This window comes from Aquarana catesbeiana, linkage group LG11 (genome assembly GCF_042186555.1).
Source record: "Aquarana catesbeiana isolate 2022-GZ linkage group LG11, ASM4218655v1, whole genome shotgun sequence".
Lineage (NCBI taxonomy): Eukaryota > Metazoa > Chordata > Amphibia > Anura > Ranidae > Aquarana > Aquarana catesbeiana.
In genome coordinates, this window is record NC_133334.1 from 89509352 (window position 1) to 89523616 (window position 14265).

Below are 14265 nucleotides of genomic sequence, written 5' to 3' on the forward strand. Positions count from 1 at the left end.
AAGTGCGTGTTATATGCCGATAAATACGGTAGATTAGAAAATGGATTTCCTCACTGGCACAAGAGCACTTTATTGATTTCAAATGGATTTTGGACTATTGTTTTAAGGAGTATAAGATTAATAGTTGGTTTTTCAATGGCACAATTAGCACTTTATTGAGCTCATATATCTTTGCACTATTGTGATAGATTAGCCATTATTGATAAATTGGTAGTTTTATATGTTGGGGGATCTATCCAGCTTTATATATTTTTCACATAATTATTTGTTTCAGATTGTATTTTATGGTGACAAATAGAGAAAGGTGAATATGTTCTCAGTATGTAAAGTATTTAAATATACCTAAACACCACCTTTTCATTTCATGGATTTGTATTATATACACTTAGTTTTTTATTCAACACATCAGAATCATCATATTGGTTTGATTTATTTATTATTTATAGTTTATATTTTTCACACTGTTTTCAGACATTTTTGTTCATCCTTAACTGGGGTTTAATTAATAGCACCTACCAGCAGCATTATTTGTATTCAATTTTTTTTCTCTCACTGACCTTTCCCACTAATTGGTTAGTGGCAGTGGGTTTACTAGCACCTCTTTTTAATCCTCCAAAAAGCACCTGTTATTAGGAATATATATATTAACGGAACAGCGCCATATCTACTTTCATGTTTTTTATATTGTTTTGCTGCATTTGTTGTGCCTTTCCTGTGCAGCAAAACATGCATTTTCTTGCCGCATTTAGGGTGTGATTAACATTTAATGACACATCAAACGTGACGTGTTTTTAGAGCATTTTTAAAACGCACAATTTTGCATGCATTTAAAGTGCACAGGTGCGAACAGATCCTAAAAGTACTCTGCGTTGACGTGTTTTAATGCATTTCCATAGATTTTAATAAATAGGCATAGGTGTGAATCCAGCTGAGGGTTTACTTTTTCACATGTGCACTGATAAATGTCATATTTATTCCACGGTCATGATTGTATGTGTGTGGTGACTGCTCAGGAGAGCACACAGGACAGCTCAGGGTTCAGGCTGATCAGCACATATAAGCTGACAGCTCCCCATGACACTGCACATTGCAGCTTGTACAGCTGTCCCCGCCCCCTCCCCCCACAATGCACTGTGCACCCTCCTCCTCCTCCCATGCTGCTCTCCGCCGGGTGACGTCAGACCCGGAAGTGTGCTTGCTGTGGGCGGTGCTGTGTTTACTTCCGCCGGAGCCGGTGTCTTGCCGAGAAAGTTCCCCCGGCGGATAAGGACCCCCCTGTACTGCGCAGGCGCAGCGCTTGCGCAGTAAGAACGACTAAGGAGCCACCGAAAATAGCCGAAGCTGAAAACCTTCAATCAGCTGTACACGGCGCCTGCGCCCTGAGTCCAGGTTCAAGCCCCACCATCCAAGTGGACCTAGAGGTAGAATGAAAAAGTGCCGAGCGTAACGAGGCCGTGCCCGAAGCGTGGCAAGCGGAGCGAGCCCGCGAGGGGCCCTCTTACAGGCGTCGTGTACAGCTGATTTACAACTATTCACCTTCGGCTATTTCCGCCGGCTCGTACTGCGCAAGCGATGCGCCTGTGCAGTACAGGGGGGTCCTTATCCGAGGAGGGGAACTTTCTCGGCAGAACACCGGAGCTGAAGCCGGGGAGCGGGAGACCCCGAGGATGAGCTGAGCCGGAGGGGGCGGCAGACATGGAGTGGCTTATGGGGTAAGCCGGAGGGGAGGCGGGTAGAGTGAGGGCTGAAAGGTGAAGTGACAGGGCATGAAGGGTGACAGCAGGATGATAAGCTGGGACAGTGCAGGACAAGATGAAGGGCAAGGGGCACAGAGGTGAGAGGGCCTCCAAAGGGCAGTATGGGAGGACATGTGGGCTGTATGAATGAAACACAATGACAAGGAGCAGAGGGGGCTGACAGGGCATGGGGTGACACACAGGGGGCAATGGCAAATAAGACTTGTAGGGGTCACAGTGAGAAATCATGAGGGGGATTAGAAGTTGTCAGGGCTGTCACCAGGGACAGGAGGAGATATGAGGACTCTATGGGTGAATCTCAATAAGGAGAGGAGAGGATAGACGGGGAGCAGAGGGATCTGACACAGTATAACACACAGGGGCATATGACCTGCTATAGGGACAACATGAGGGAGAGATTATTGGGGGACTCGGTGACAGGTGGAGTGATGAGATGGGGGGCAGGACTGTCATCATGAACAGGAGATGATATGTGTTTTGTATAGTGCATTGTGATAAGGATAGGATACATAGGGAGCGGAGGGATCTGACACAGGGGGAAATGGGGAATAATACCTGTTGAGGTTACAGTGAAAGGTCCAGCAGTGACAAGCAGAAGGGTGGGGGCTGTCAACAGGGACAGGGGTTTATTTGGAGAGGTTTCATAGGAAGCAGGGAGATCTCACAGGATGCAATGGGACATCTGACCTGTAGAGGTTACAGTGACATGTTGTGATGGGTGCAGTGGGAGTAGTGACAGGTGACCAGATAGTGGAAATGGTTTACTTGCAAACTGTATGGATGAGCCACAGTGACCAATAGAGAAGAGATAACATAGGGAGCTGGGTGATCTGACACGAGGGAGGTGATGACACACAAGGACAATGAGACCTATAGGTGTTACAGTGACAGGTGGGTTGATCAGAAGACGGGCACAGGACTGACAGGGACAGGGGTTGACATGCCAGCTGTAGGAATAAATTGCAGTGATAAGGAGGGGAAAGGCTAGTAGGGAGCAGAGGGATCTGACACAATGGATGTGATAACACACAGGCGATTAATTAAAATGAAAAGTTATTGGGACTTGGGGGGGGGGGGGGGGGGTGAGATGGTGGACAGGGGGTTAGCCTGAAGGGTTGGGTATGCCTGGTGTCCTGGGGATTATTACAGATGGCAGTGGGTGCAGATGTCAGTGACACAGGTGAGAGTATAGGTGCACATATGAAGGGTGACAGCCAGCTAATGAGCAGGTGCTGGCTAGAGCCATGAAGGACAAGATAATAAGTGTGGGGCAGATATGACCGTCATAGTTTATCTGGTGTTTTACAGAGGATCCAGGGGCAGAGGTCATTTGTTACATAGGTGCTAACTAGCAGATGTAGAGGTGAACTATCAGTGTAATGGGTTATATGAAGGATAATGATGGGTTATGTGGGGTCCATAGTAGAATGGTGACAGGCTGCAGATGATCTCATTTGCGGTGCAGGAGGAGGGGATATGTTCTGTCATTAGCTATGGGCTGATATATAGGCTCCTGTAAACACTGGAAATTCTGAATTACCCTCTGCATACTGCTATAAAGCTTTACCTATTTGTAGCAAACTTTTGCAGAAAAGCAGGGATTTTCGGATTGCATAAAGTGAAATACATGTTCAAGCTGGCTAACTGTGTCAAAGTAGTTCCTCTCTGGCCAGACCCTACATTACTGTGCAGAATGCCAAATGCTTCTTGCTTATGTCATAGTTTAATGGACATATAGTGCTAATATGCGGCAGACAGACCCAGTCGGAGGAGAGCTACAAACTCAGGTCTGGTCACATGCACTATGCTAACTAACCTTTTAAACTGTCTCCTCCCCCTTCCTAACACACATGGTAACAAACCTGTGTAAGAAAGATGTGTATTCTGAGTGCCCGACAGCGGCTAATAAAGCCTTGAGACGTGACGTCGCCCATAAACTTCAATGGCCCATCCAGTGTTGGTGGTCCCTCCTCTCCTCTGCAGCTGCACTAGCTGACACAGGGAAGCTGATCACATGGCCAGACTGGAGCGGCCTGAAAATATGTAAGTATATACACCTTTCTTACACAAGCTACTTAGCACAGATGTTAGGAGGAGGGAGGGGACAGTTTGAAGGTATGTTAGGTTTAAGCTGGAATTACACTTTAATCTGCAGATATTCAAGAAACAAAAAAAGAGTATGTTCATTGTTGGTACCTGATGAGTGTTTAAACATTTGTGGCTTCATATGTGCCTTAAGAACAGTACAGATATAACAAAAACACTTCTATGTATCTCACTTATTGGATATGTGCGTTTGTGGGTAGTGGCTAGGTTTTGTCTGTTAGTTCAGCAGATAGAAGCAATCCATGCCATGGCATAGTGCTATATCCTGAGTGACGTTCTACTCTCATGTTACTAGCAGTAGATTTGCAGTATTGTTTGAGCATTGTCCCAGGCAACCATGAGCTTTAATTAATCTGACCATCGTAAGCTGCTGAAAGCTGGATTCTTATTCCTTGTAGCAAGGTATTACAGTTTGTATAAGACCTGTAGTGGTTCCTAAAGTTATGTAATAAACACAGGAGCAGGCTAGTGCTCCATGACATGCTGTGTATATGTGGGGACCTGTGACCTTTTCCTCTGAGCTGTCATCTTATATATGTGCTGTCTCTTGATCTGCTCTATATTTAGTGCCTGAGCACTGCATAGTAAAGAAGTGAAGCAGGTGGATGTAGCATGTTTAACTATAGACGCCACTAAGCTGACCACACAACCCAACCCAACCCAACCCAGATAGAACTGCAGAAAAAAAAACATCATAAAAAAAAAGTATGTATTTTTTCTAAGAAAAAGCACATACTTTTCATGATGTCATAATGGCTCTTACAGTAACACCCATGTGCAGGAGTTAATTTTCCTTCCTACCATGGCTGTCATGCAAAAATATGAATTGGAGAAGCAAGTTGGTTTTTATGCGGGGTTCAGTCAGTTAATTGAGCAATTAGTATTAAGCACTTATGCCTCATAGCACAGGGGTACTTGGTCTTCTTCCCACACTCCAGACATGCTGGTAGGTTAATTGGCTGCTGTCTAAATTGGTCCTAGTACAGTATGTACCTATAGCAGGGGTAGGCAACCTGGGTTCTCCAGCTGTTGCGGAACTACAAGTCCCATCATGCCTCTGGGAATAATTGTAACTGCCAGCCTTGCAATGCCTCATGGGAAATGTAGTTCCACAACAGCTGGAGAGCCCCAGGTTGCCTACCCTGGTCTATAGATTGACTATGTACATTTGTTGTCACATTCTACGTTTCAGTCCCAAGCCAAGCAATTGGGCAGGGTTCAGGAAAGACCTGGTAACCTAATGCCTAAAAAAAAAAAAGTGTTCAGAGAGCTGGCTCATAGAATCACTGGGAACAGATACAGTATATTCATACATGATAGTTCATTACTAATAGCCCTTTCATGAATATGTAGAACCATTTTTATGGGGGGGTCTAGTAGTGATGAGGCTATTTGGCTCATGAACACGCGTATTTCCAGATGTATATGCGTACAGCGGATCTTCACTGCATCTGAGCACCACAAACCAAAACACCATTTAAAGAAGTTGTAAAGGCAGAGGTTTTTTTTTTATCTAAGATAAAAAGCCTTCTGTGTGTAGCAGCCCTCTAATGCTTACCAGAGCCCCATCTCTGGCCAGCGATATCTGCGAAAGTCTCTGCCATCCGAGACTCTCCCTGCTGTTTGGCTGAAACACAGCAGTGGCGCCATTGGGCCCCGCTGCTGTCAATCAAAGTTAGTCAGTCAGCCAATCAGGAGAGAGAGGGGGAATGGCTGGGCCGCAGCTCCATGTCTGAATGGACACAGAGAGCTGTGACTCGGCTCGGGTGCCCCCATAGCAAGCTGCTTGACAAGAGGAAGGGGCCAGGAGAGCCGAAGAGGGACCCGAGAAGAGGATCGGGGCTGCTCTGTGTAAAACCACTGCAACAGAGCAGGCAAAAATAACATGTTTGTTATTTGTATTTTTTTTTTAAAAATACGAGAGTTTACAATCACTTTAATTATTTTTTGATATTCAACGCAAACTCCCCAGTCCATCCATGTCTCTGCTTTTTTTTTTTTGTTAAGAAATTACTTTGAAAAACACCTCCTAGCATTTCTGGCTGTGACCATCTTGAGTAAGGTCAAATGATTCATGTAGCATTTACTTCTTGGAATCCATCTGCCCTTAGCTCAAGCATGCAGGCAGGAGGGTGTGCTTAGCTAAGAAAACCCCTCCTCCTCTCCTCCCCTCCTAAGACTCCTGGGATGTATGACATCATTTGCCCAGGCAAGAAACCAGGAAGTCCCTGAAGAAATGTAAAAAAAAAAAAGTAGATATTCTGTATACTTTCCTATCTATTTACTAATGCTAGCAGCATGAGGATTAAAAGTAATCAATGTTGATTGGAGGAGGATTGCTCCACTTTAAGTGCGTCTGTTATTGTGGCGACTAGGAGCCCCAGTTGTTCGCTTAATTCTGCCCATAGGAATGAATTAAAAATGATGCTGTACTCGGGTGTATAAGTACTGGTTTTTGCATTTACAGATGGACATGCATTGGCCCATACATATGTTCCTGTAAACACAAGTAGTGGTGTTTACATTTGTATATGTACAGTTTGTATATGTATATGTACATTTGTATTTGTACAGCGTATCTTGTAATTCATTCATATGGGCAGAATCACGCAGCATCTGGGGCTCCCAGGCACCACAAATGCAGATGTATTTTATAGTGTATGCCTGCACATACGTCCATGAGCCCATTGGATTGGGTCATCATTTTCCTTGTGTCAGATGCGTCTAGCTAGCAACCAGTGACGTCAGTCAGAGGCCGCGGCTGCCCCAGCATTCATAGCACGCCGCGGCTGCCCCAGCTGCTAGTGAACAAGCTCCGCCCACCTCTGCCATGTTCTTCAGACAGCGTGGAGAGGGAGCGGAGCGGAAAGACGGCCCTTGATAGCTGGCACTTCCTTGCTGCTGTGAGTGACACACTGTACTGCACCAGGCTGGCGGCCTCAAGTAAGTCTAACGATGTCTACCGAAGTACATTCAAGTTGTGCATCACACACAGCCACTGTCTGTGCCCCTCAAAAGCTGCCACTGTGCCCATCAAACGCAGCCACTGTGCCCATCAAACTCGTGTTATATTGTCCAAACGTTGTGTTAATGTTTAAACACTGATTTTGTTGGAAGTACCAATAAATATAGCCTTTTTGATCATTTGCATTTTTATTCTCATGCATGATTTTGTAGACAGGGCCCCAGTGCACAGTATTGCCCGGGGGCCTATAATGCTCTTAAGATGGCCCTGTCTGGAAGTGGTTAAATACATCAAGGGGGTGAACAAGGTTTGGAAGGGCAGTTTTTTCAATATAAAACCAAAATCAAGAACATGGGACATGACCTCAAACTAACTGGAGGAAAGTTCAAAACTAATCTTAAAAACTATTATTTTACTGACAGGGTAGTTGATACTTGGAATAAACTACCAGCAGAGGTAGTGAGACAGACAACAGTAAATGGCTTCAAACATGCTTGAGACAAACCTAGATCTATACTTAGACAATAAGCTTAACAAAAAAAAAAAAAAAAAAAAAAAAAAAAAGGAGGATGGGCTACTCGGTCTTTCTGTTTCAATCGTCTTTATTTGTTTTACAAAAAACAGTAATACAATTTTTTGTAAGCATTTTTACATTACTGAAGCTATCAAGAAGGGTAAAGGCCTGCCGTCACCTTTTTATGTACCTAGTAATGATCGGTGATGTTCACCTCCTTACCTTTCTTAACCCTTTCATGCCTAAGCCTATTTCTGATATTTGTTGCTTACAAGTTAAAATACGTATTTTTTGAAAATTACTTAGAACCCCTAAACATTTTATATATTTTTTTAGCATAGACCCTAGAACAGGGATATGCAATTAGCGGACCTCTAGCTATTGCAAAAACTACAAGTCCCATCATGCCTCTGGGTGTCATGCTTGTGGCTGTCAGAGTCTTGCTATGCCTCAAGTGACTTGTAGTTCTGCAACAGCTGGAGGTCCGCTAATTGCATATCCCTGCCCTGGAGAATAAAATAGCGATTGTTGCAATATTTTATGTCACACCGTATTTGCGCAGCGCTCTTTCAAACGTTGGGAAAAAAGACACTTTCATGAATTAAAAAAAAACTAAACAGTAAAGTTAGCCCAATTTTGTTGTATAATGTGAAAGATGATGTTATGCCGAGTAAATAGATACCTAACATGTCATGCTTTGAAATTGCACACATTCGTGGAATGGCGACAAACTACGGTACCTAAAAATCTCCATAGGCGGCGCTTTAATAAAAATTAACGGTTACCAGGTTAGAGTTAGAGGTCTAGTGCTATAATTATTGCTCTCACTCTAACAATCGTGGCGATACCTCACATGTGTGATTTAAACACTGTTTACATATGCAAGTGCGAATTACGTGTGCGTTTTCTTTGCTGCGCAAGCTCGCATGGACGGGGGCGCTTTAAAAAAAGAATTCTTATTTATTTTTCTTTTTTTACATTGTCACTTTAAAAAAAAAAAATGTCATCACTTTTATTGCTGTCACAAGGAATGTAAACATCCCTTGTGACAGTAATAGGTGGTGACAGGTACTCTTTATGGAGGGATCGGGGGTCTACAAGACCCCAAATCCCTCCTATGCACTTTAAAGTCCCAAAACGGCGATTGTGAATACTGTCTTTTTTTTCTTTTTAAACGGCACCATTGGCAGCCAAGTAAACGGGAAGTGACGTTGTGACGTTCCTTCCGTGTTTACAGAAAGAAGACTGGAAGGAAGCCAGAAACGGCTTCCTTCCAGTCTTATAGGGCGTACACACGGTCGGACTTTGTTCGGACATTTCGACAACAAAATCCTAGGATTTTTTCCGACGGATGTTGGCTCAAACTTGTCTTGCATACACACGGTCACACAAAGTTGTCGGAAAATCTGATCGTTCTAAACGTGGTGACGTAAAACATGTACGTCGGGACTATAAACGGGGCAGTGGCCAATAGCTTTCATCTCTTTATTTATTCTGAGCATGCGTGGCACTTTGTCCGTCGGATTTGTGTACACACGATCGGAATTTCCGATAACGGATTTTGTTGTCGGAAAATTTTATCTCCTGCTCTCCAACGTTGTGTGTCGGAAAATCCGATGGAAAATGTCCGATGGAGCCCACACATGGTCGGAATTTCCGACAACACGCTCCGATCGGACATTTTCCATCGGAAAATCCGACCGTGTGTATGGGGCATTACTCTAGCCGGCGGAAGTGGCAGATCGTGGATCGGGTCTCCTGGTGGGACGGGAGGTCCGGGAAGAGCGGCGGAATGTCCCCTCTGTTTCCTTTGGGATAACAGCCGAGCAGCTTTTAGCCACATTAGTTGTTATCCCTGAAGAGCCGACCGCCCGCTCTAAAAAAATGGTGCAGGCATCATTCCCCCGGTATAACCCCTTAAAGCCGAGGCCGCATATGTGCGTACGGTTGGCGCTAAGCAGTTAGGGATCACCCTGCAAACTGACGCCCTCTTCCATCTACACCTGTACCCAACAACCTGCAATCTAGGATTCCCCATCATAAGGGGCACTCTGCAATATATGCACCCCACCACCATAATGATGGCCCTGTAATGTGACCCATCATTTCCCCATACCACACAGCTTACAATCTATGTACTTGTGTAAGATGTAGTAGATCTTTTGTTTTTAATATCAAATATCGCAAGTGTAATCCTGCCAACTAGCTTCAGAGGGGATGGTCTCATATGGCACATCAATCCCGCTTCTATGAGTGTCCTGGAAGAAATCCAAAAACATAAGATAACCAGTTAGTGCCACACCAATGTTTGTAGAGTCCAGAAAGAATTACAGCATTATAATGACACCCAGCATACAGGACAAGAGAAGTGGTACTGTGCGGTGTCCATACATACAGACAGAAAAAGAATGATGTGTGCTGATGAGGCGGCACTGATGGGCACTGCTAGGGCTGCACTGATAATTAGTGCCCCGATTATCTGTACAGGTCTCCCCTGCAAGGAGTTGCCTCTGATCCGCTCTCCTCTCCTCGCACTCTGTCATTGTGAGGCGAGGAGAGCCGATAAACTTCACTTCCGTATTTACATGTGATTGGATGCGATTAAAGAGCCACGTCATTGGCTCTTTACAGAGACCGGGTTGCACTGCGTCCTAGGGACATGGAGTGACCGCGATCGCTGCACTACACACACCCCCCCCCCCCATCAATCCCAGGGTTTTCCTCCTCCATCTGGCACAACTTCCTCCTGGGACTTATAGTACCAACAAGTATCTCAGTTTAAATTCTCCAGATGGGGACTACATCCCCCACAAATCCCTGCAGTTCCCAGCAGCCCTTCGCAGCTCCCTGGGTGGGCTTTCTCTCCCCGGGATATTCTGCCACCAATCCTTGCCCTCCTGCTGTCTGAGTGGTAGGTGGGACCGCCACCCAGCAGCCGCAGGGTCCTCTTTCTCCTCTTCTCTAGCCCAGCAGCTCTGGCAGGGAGAAGTAGAGAGTGTGCAGGGTAAGCTGTGTGTGACGACCCATCATGCAGAGGGACAAAGCAGCACCACTGTCCAGGCTGCAGAGTCAGTAATGTATTCAAATAACAGTACAGGGATTTAACCTCTTCAAGACCAGGCCTTTTTCTGACACTTGTTGCTTACAAGTTAAAATCTGTATTTTTTGCTAGCAAATTACATACAATCCCCAAACATATATATATATATATATATATATATATATATATTTTGTTAGCAGAGACCCTAAAGAATAAAATGGTGGTCGCAATATGTCATTCATATATGTCACTCTATTTGCGCAACGGCCTTTCAAACACAATTTTTTGGGGAAAAATACACTTCAATAAATAATTAAAAAAAAAAAAAAAAAAAAAAAAAACAGTAAAGTTAGCCCAATTTTTTTTTGTATAATGTGAAAGATGATGTTGCGCTGAGTAAATAGATAACATGTCAAACTTTGAAATTGCGCAAACACGTGGAATGGCGCCTAACTTTGGCACTTAAAAATCTCCATAGGCAACGCTTTAATAATAATTTTATGGTTCCCCGTTTAGAGTTCCAGAGGAGGTCTTGTGCTAGAATAATTGCTCCCGCTCTCACAATCATGGCGATACCTCACATGTGTGGTTTGAACACCGTTTACAACAAGTAAAAAAATTATACATTTTTTTTTTACCTGTTGCCGCCCTCCCACCGTCACATGACGTGATGGAATTTGATCGGTGAAATCTAAATGATGCCTGTAGCTGCCGTTTTCAGCCGGTGATTCCCTACACCATAAGAACGATCATAGCGGCTGTTCCACCATTTGATCGTTCTTATGAGAAGCGAGAGGGGACGTCCCCTCCCTCCGGTACTTCTACCGACTCACCACTACGATCGGTGAGTCGGGGACAGGATTCGCTGGCCCCAGATGTCGATCATAGAGAATTCCGGCAGACCAGATGGTCGGCGGAGTCTCTATGATCATCGGAGGCTGGGCGCGATATTATGATGTTACGCCCGGCCTCTGCATTAAAAAAAAAAAAAACGGCGCCGCCTCGGCTGGGAAGCCGTGATTGGTTTATTTCTTTTATTTCAGACTTCCCAGCCTAGTGGTGAGATGTGGGGTCTTATTGACCTCATATCTCACTGTAAAGAGGACTGATCGTGCCATATTCCTATTACAAGGGATGTTTACATTCCCTGTAATAGGAATAAAAATGATCAAAAACATTTTTTTCCCAAAAAGTTGCAAACTAAAAAAAAGAAAGTAAAATTAACAATAAAAAAAAATAAAAAATTTTAAGGCGCCCCTGTCCCCGTGAGCTCGCACGCAGAAGCGAACGCATACGTAAGTCCCGCCCACATATGAAAATGGTGTTCAAACCACACATGTGAGGTATCGATGTGAACGTTGGAGCGAGAGCAATAATTTTGTCCCTAGACTTCCTCTGTAGCTCAAAACATGTAACCAGTAAAAAAATTTCAAGCATTGCCTATGGAGATTTTTAAGTACTGAACTTTGGTGCCATTCCACGAGTGTGTGCAATTTTGAAGCGTCACGTTAGGTATCTATTTACGCGGCATAACTTCATCTTTCACAATATGCAAAAACATTGGGCTAACTTTACTGTTTTTTTTTTTTTTTTTTTTTAAAGCACAAAACTGTTTTTTTTCCTAAAAGAAAAATCGTATTAGAAAAATTGCTGCGCAAATACCGTGCGAGATAAAAAGTTGCAACAACCGCCATTGTATTCTCTAGGATCTTTGCTAAAAAAAACATATATAATGTTTGGGGGTTCTGTGTAATTTTCTAGCAAAAAAAATGATGATTTTTACATGTAGGAGAGAAATGTCAGAATTGGCCTGGGTGGCAAGGGGTTAAATTGTCTTTTTGTTTATGGCGCAAAAAAAAAAAAAAAAGCCGCAGAGGTGATCAAATACCACCAAAAGAAATCTCTATTTGTGGGGAAAATGGACATAAATTGTATTTGGGTACAACGTCGCACGACTGCGCAATTGTTAGTAAAAGTATCGCAAAAAATGGCCTGGTCATGAAGGGGGGTAAATCTTCTGGGGCTGAAGAGGTTAATCTCGGTTTCATGTTCTGTTATATCACTGAGGATGATTTTTAATAACATTCTAGTAATGATAAGGTAGAGATCTACATGGATGGAAGAAGCTTTACTGTGGAGAAATACAGACAGTGCAGAGCATAGAATGAGTCTCTTATCACACAGAACAATCTAGTAGTGAGACCTCCATGTGTTATAGTGAGCCCTGAGGGGGGAGAGAGAGAGAAGGGGGGGAATGAGGAAGAGAGAGAGAGAAGGGGGGGAATGAGGAAGAGAGAGAGAGAGAAGGGGGGGAATGAGGAAGAGAGAGAGAGAGAAGGGGGGATGAGGAAGAGAGAGAGAGAGAAGGGGGGATGAGGAAGAGAGAGAGGGGGGGGGGGGAATGAGGAAGAGAGAGAGGGGGGGGAATGAGGAAGAGAGAGAGAGGGGGGGAATGAGGAAGAGAGAGAGAGAGAAGGGGGGATGAGGAAGAGAGAGAGGGGGGGGGGGGAATGAGGAAGAGAGAGAGGGGGGGGAATGAGGAAGAGAGAGAGAGGGGGGGAATGAGGAAGAGAGAGAGAGAGGGGGGGAATGAGGAAGAGAGAGAGAGAAGGGGGGGAATGAGGAAGAGAGAGAGAGAGAAGGGGGGATGAGGAAGAGAGAGAGGGGGGATGAGGAAGAGAGAGAGAGAAGGGGGGATGAGGAAGAGAGAGAGGGGGGGGGATGAGGAAGAGAGAGGGGGGGGAATAAGGAAGAGAGAGAGAGGGGGGGATGAGGAAGAGAGAGAGAGGGGGGGGATGAGGAAGAGAGAGAGAGGGGGGGGGAATGAGAAAGAGAGAGGGGGGGGAATGAGGAAGAGAGAGGGGGGGGAATGAGGAAGAGAGGAGGGAGGGGGGGGAATGAGGAAGAGAGGAGGGGGGGGATGAGGAAGAGAGAGGGGGGGGATGAGGAAGAGAGAGGGGGGAATGAGGAAGAGAGGGGGGGGAATGAGGAAGAGAGAGGGGGGGTGAGGAAGATGAGGGTTCTGTGTGAGGAGTAGAGATGGAAGGTCTGTGGTAAGTTGTCCCCGCTCCTCCCTCTACTTACAGACTGATAAACATGTTCTTCTTCCTCCTCCAGTCACCTGACAAGGGGATAGAATAAGTGAGAACGTGCACAGCCTTTCCTCACTGTACAGCGGCGCTCTCTATTGCCACCTGCAGGCTGGAGGGTGAAGAGCACCGAATCCTCTCCAGCAATCCGTCTTCTCCCGTCACAGGACATTATGACTGAACGAAGTCAGAGGCAGCGCGTGTCCCGTGCGGGGGGGTCACGGGGGGGCGGACGGATAACGGTTATACCGGCACGAGAGGGCTGAGCGGCGCCATTTTCTTACGTGCGTTGGCAGCGACAGGACGTGTCTCCTAGCGGCTCTCGTCACAGAAGAAGAACAGCGCCCTACAGCGCATTTATCGGTGATTACACCCCAGCCTTTCCATCGGTGATATAGTAAGTGTCATTATCACCTTACAATGAGATCGGGTCCAGTGTCGGGATGTGTGGGGCAGGTCACGCCAGGGTAGGGGGGGAGGTAAAATCCGGATCCAATAACTGCCTGTCCCTCCACCCTGCGCCCCATAGAAGAGGAAGGTTTAGTTTGCGGGGAATGGGATGCAGATCTGGGGAAGGGATCCCGGTGGGGAGGGGCAGGATGGACAGAGTGAGCGGCGCGGTCCAATGAGGAGAGAGAGCCCAGAGGGGAGGAGACTTTGGGAACCAAAGAGAGAACTCAGGGGAGGGGCTCAGCATCGGATCAGCAGCACCTCTGACACATAGGCACCATGTGGGATTGTTTTTACTTCTGTCCCCGCCTTGTGTCAGTGACAAGAGGGACGCTGAAGCCTCT

At 45.5% G+C, this 14265-nt stretch overlaps 1 long non-coding RNA gene across 1 annotated transcript; it reads right to left on the minus strand.

The window, feature by feature from the left end:
- Positions 1-7412: 7412 nt before the first annotated feature.
- LOC141112184 (uncharacterized) lies at positions 7413-14034 on the minus strand. The gene is made up of 2 exons (XR_012236538.1): positions 13467-14034; positions 7413-9600 (listed from the first exon to the last, which is right to left on the minus strand). It is a non-coding gene; the product is annotated as an uncharacterized lncRNA (long non-coding RNA).
- Positions 14035-14265: the final 231 nt, after the last annotated feature.